This window comes from Chiloscyllium plagiosum, chromosome 45 (assembly GCF_004010195.1).
Source record: "Chiloscyllium plagiosum isolate BGI_BamShark_2017 chromosome 45, ASM401019v2, whole genome shotgun sequence".
Taxonomy (NCBI): Eukaryota; Metazoa; Chordata; class Chondrichthyes; order Orectolobiformes; family Hemiscylliidae; genus Chiloscyllium; species Chiloscyllium plagiosum.
In genome coordinates this window covers 6,369,056-6,374,518 of record NC_057754.1, presented here as the reverse complement: position 1 = coordinate 6,374,518, position 5,463 = coordinate 6,369,056, and positions in this window count along the sequence as shown.

The window sequence follows — 5,463 nt, the reverse complement described above, 5'->3', positions numbered from 1 at the left end:
CACTATGGGGCAATTTAGCACGGCCAATCCACCCTAACCTGCACATCCCTGGGCACTATGGGACAATTTAGCACGGCCAATCCACCCTAACCTGCACATCCCTGGGCACTATGGGACAATTTAGCACGGCCAATCCACCCTAACCTGCACATCCCTGGGCACTATGGGACAATTTAGCACGGCCAATCCACCCTAACCTGCACATCCCTGGGCACTATGGGACAATTTAGCACGGCCAATCCACCCTAACCTGCACATCCCTGGGCACTATGGGACAATTTAGCACGGCCAATCCACCCTAACCTGCACATCCCTGGGCACTATGGGACAATTTAGCACGGCCAATCCACCCTAACCTGCACATCCCTGGGCACTATGGGACAATTTAGCATGGCCAATCCACCCTAACCTGCACATCCCTGGACACTATGGGACCATTTAGCACAGCCAATCCACCCTAACCTGCACATCCCTGGACACTATGGGACAATTTAGCATGGCCAATCCACCCTAATCTGCACATCCCTGGACACTATGGGACAATTTAGCACAGCCAATCCACCCTAACCTGCACATCCCTGGGCACTATGGGACAATTTAGCACGGCCAATCCACCTTAACCTGCACATCTTTGAACTGTGGTAGGAAACCGGAGCACCTGGAGGAAACCAGACACGGAGAGGAGGATGTGCGCATTCCACACAGACAGTCGCCCAAGGGTGGGATCGAACCCGGGTCCCACGTGCTGGGAAGCAGCAGTGCTAACCACTGAGACACAAGTGCCGCTCTGTTTGGTTGTCTCTTTTTGAAGGTGCTCATCGTTTCGGCGTGACAGCCATTTGCATTTGTCAGCCCAAGGAAAATGGTCAATGGTAACCCCCCGGGATAGTGGTACCGGGCTGTTGATAGAACTGACGTGACTCCAGACCCAGAGAAATCTCCGGAAGGACACACCAGTGCCAGGGGAAAAGAGGCCCGACCTCTCCTGTGGTTTTCAGGCCCCTGCGGACCCTTGCTTTCAAGAATTCAACGGACCTCTCCCTCTCTCTCCCCCCAACCCCAATGAAATGGCTCCAAGCTCAAGGGTCGATGTCAGAGATAAGGTGAATCGCGGAGTGGCGGGGGGAGAGAGAGAGAGAGAAAGAGAGAGAGAAAGAGATGTTTGTCGGCCTACTGTTGTCAGGCTGTCGTGAGCCGGGGCCTACAGGAGGGAACTGGAGGGAGCACTTTAGATTCATCAGCGTAACCGAGACGGAGTGAAAGGGATATTCTGGTGAAGTCGAGTCAAAATATTTTGCTGCCTTGGGGCTTTTAATATTTCACGTCCTCGAGCTGCAGATCGATAGCGAGCCAAGGACATAGGGAGGACACAGGCACTGCCTTGGCACGGGCCCCTTTCGGTGCGGCTGAGACTGAAGGTACCGTCAAACGTGTCATTCTAGCGAGGGATCAGCTCCCGAGAGAAAGCCTGGCGACTCGCCCCACTCCCCCCGGCTCCCGGGGAAGAGGCAACAACAACATCGAGCTGCATTGGTGTGGCGCCCCACCTCGGCTCGCCGCCCGGCCCGCGTTCTCCCCATGCATCCACCCACTGGGTGGGAAAATCGGGGTGGGGGGGGGACCGGTCAAGGAACCTTTTGGAGGAGGAGGAAGAGGGGCAGAGTTTAGGCCCCAGCAGCGGGTTGATTGAGAGTTGGGCAGGGTGGGGGGAGGGGGGGTTTTTGCTCCAGAGGCCGGAACCGGAGGAGATCCGGAATAGCTGTTCGGCTGGAGGATCTCGGGGGCATTAAGGTGGGAGGGGAGTCGCAGAGATATACAGCATGGAAACAGACCCTTCGGCCCAACTAGTCCGTGCCGACCATAATCCCCAAACTCAACTAGTCCCACCTGCCTGCTCCTGGCCCATGTCCCTCCAAACCCTTTCCTGTTCATGTCCTTATCCAAATGTCGTTTCAACATTGTAACTCTACCCACATCCACCACTTCCTCAGGAAGGTCATTCCACACCCTACTCTCTGTGCAAGGACATTGTGCCCCACCCCCCCACAACGTCCTGCTTAAACCTTTCTCCTTAAAAAATACGCCCCCTAGTTTTGACCTCCCCCACTTTCAGGAAAAGTTGTGTTTCACCCGATCCATGCCCCTCATGACTTCATAAACCTCTTTCAGGTCGCCCCATAATCTCCGACGCTCCGGTGAAAACAGTCCCAGCCTCTCCTTATAACCCAAACCCTTCATACCCGGTAACATCCTGGTAAATCTCTTCCAACCCCTCTCCAGTTTAATAACATCCTTCCTGTAACAGGGCGACCAGAACTGGACACAGTGATCCAGACGAGGCCTCACCAATGTCCTGTACAACCCCAACATGACGTCCCAACTTCTATACTCAAAGGTCTGAGCAATGAAGGCAAGCGTGCTAAACACCTTCTTAACCCCCCCGCCGTCTACCTGTGACACAAACATCAAAGAATTATGTCCCTTACCCCCCAGGTCAGGTGGACAGTTTTGGGCGCCCCGCCTACCAGAAGGAGGTGGAAGTTTTGTAGAGCGACTCCAGAGGAGGTTCACCAGGACGTTGCCTGGTCTCGAGAGGCCCCTGGCTACGAGGAAAGGTTAAAGAGACTGGGATTGTTTTCACCGGGAAAGACGCGGGCTGAGAGGAGGCCCGATAGAGGCCGACACAATTCTGAGAGGAATCGATAGGGCGGATAGTCAGAGGCTCTCCCCTCCCCAGGGTCAAAGGGTCAATTCCGAGGGGGTCACAGGTTCAAGGTGGGAGGGGGGACAGTTTAAGGGAGGGAAGGTTTTCACGCAGAGAGTGTTAGGAGCCTGGAACGCACTGTCAGGAGAGGTGGGGGAAGCAGGCACCCGGGCCACATTGAAGATGGTTCCAGGAACAGGGAGGGAATAGAGGGAGGCGGACCGAATAAGGGCAGGAGGTTTGTTTAGTCAGGGCGCGACGATCGGCACAGGCCTGGAGGGGCCGAAGGGCCTGTTTCCATGCTGTACGTTTGAGCGTAGGAAGATGAAGGGTGGGACGGTATTTGGAATGAGGAACTGTGTTGTTCGGTAGGAGGCTTGGTTGAACTTGGTGGGACTAGGAGACCCAGCTGGGGAGCTTCATCGGATCAGACGTGTCTCGAGTTACCGATGGCCTCTGAACTGACAGACCATCGGGCAGACCGTTTCGGGAACTGACAGACCGTTTCGGGAACTGAGACGGGGAAGCGATCAGCCTGTGGAGACCGGGGTCGCTGGATATATCCAAGGAAGAGATGGGAAATACTTTTAGATTTCGGCAAGGGGCATTGAGAGGAGAACGGGACTGGTTGGGATCAGCCGTGGTGCGACAGAATGGCGGAGCGGGCTGGAGGGGCCGAATGGTCTCACTCCTAGTCTGAGATCCCATGCTTTCCTTCTGTGACCCAATGTCTGGGTTACTCTATCACCTCAGCATCGGATTTTGATGACTCACGCGACATTTTGCGACGTGAAGTGTTGTAGCTAAGTTCCGACCTCAACCTGGTTTGTCGTTTCGACCAACAGAAAAGGTGTTCCTCGTCCTTCTCTGGGCTGGGCTGTCACTAACCTTGATACCAATGCATTTTCTTGAGAAACAAGATTTCGACTTGACCCGATCAAAATTCCTCCCAGTTCCTCGTTAGCTGGTTGCTAATAATCTCTCTGTACCTGGGATGCACAGAAACAGACCCTTCGGTCCATCTCGTCTGTGCTGACCTGATTTCCCAAACTAAACTGGTCCCCTGCGTTTGGCCTATATCCCTCCAACTCGTGTAACTATCCAAATGTCGTTTAAATGTTTTAACTGTACCCGTTTCAAAGATATAGCAATTTATTTTATTCGTTTGTGGAACTTGGGCGTCGTTGGCTGGGTCAGCATTGATAGCCCCTCCCTATTTCCCTTGAGAGGGTGGGGGGTGAGCTGCCATCTTGAATTGCTCCAGTCCACTTGCTCCCCACAGTGTCAGTAGGGAGGGAATTCCAGGATTTTGACCCAACGACTGTGAAGGAATAGTGGTATATTTCCAAGTGAGGGTGGGGAGAGGGGGAGGGGGGCGGGAGCTTGCAGAGGTGTGGTGTTCCCAAGTCCCTGCTGCCCTTGTCCTTCTAGATGGAAGTGCTCATGGGTTTGGAAGGTGCTCTCTGAGGATCTTTGGTGAATCTCTGCGGTGCAGCTTGTAGGTGGTACACATCGCTGCTACTGAGCGTCAGTAGGGGAAGGTTTGAATGTTTGTAGATGTGGTGCCAATCGAGCGGGGGGCTGCTTTGTCCCTGGATGGTGTCGGGCTTCTCGAGTGTTGTTGGAGCTGCCCCAGTCCAGGGGCAAGTGGGGAGCATTCCCTCACCCTCCTGACCTGTGCCTGGTAGATGGTGGGACAGGCTTTGGGGGGAGTCAGGAGGGGAGTTACTCGCCGCAATATCCCTCGTCTCTGACCTGCTCTTGTAGCTGCTGTGTTTATGTGGTGAGTCCAGTTGAGTCTCTGGTCAATGGTAACCCCCAGGTTGTTGACAGTGGGGTATTCAGTGATGGTAACACCATTTGGTTAGAGTGTCTCACCTGAGCCTTTCCTGGACGGAGACATTACTGACTAGATTAAGTCCCACAGCTCGCTCACTCAATGCCAGCTGTTTCCTCTGCACACCTTATTGACCCAAGCAGCCAAACCTCAACTGAATGGACTGGCATGGGGCACAGTAACGACACTTGGAGACTGTCCGAAACGAAACAGAGCTGAGAAAGAATCCAAATAATTGCATTTGTATAGCACCATTTATGAATACCAATTTCAATCAGATGGAAAGGAAAGCAGGCCTCTTGAACAATTTGTTAATTTTCTGCTCCTATTGAAACAGTGCAGAGAAGATTTACAAGGATTTTGTTTTAGATTAGATTCCCTACAGTGTGGAAACAGGCCCAACAAGTTCACACTGACCTTCCAAAATGTAACTCACCCAGACCCGACATTTACCCCTGAACACTATGGGACAATTTAGCACGGCCAATTCACCTGACCTGCACATCTTTGGACTGTGGGAGGAAACCCGCGCAGATACAAGGAGAGTGTGCCAACTGCACACAGATGGTCACCCGAGGCAGGAATCGAACCCGGATCCCTGATGCTGTGAGGCAGCAGTGCTCACCACTGAGCCACCCTGCCACCCCAAATTGCCAGGGTCGGAGGGTTTGAGCTACAGGGAGAGGCTGAACAGGCTGGGGCTGTTTTCTCTGGAGCGGCAGAGGCTGAGGGGTGACCTTATAGAGGTTTATAAAATCTTGAGGGGGCATGGATAGGGTGAAGAGGCAAGGTCTTTTCCCTGGGGTGGGGGAGTCCAGAACTAGAGGGGCATAGGTTTAGGGTGAGTGGAGGAAAGGGACCTGAGGGGCAACTTTTTCACACAGAGGGTGGTACGTGTATGGAATGAGCTGCCAGAGGAAGT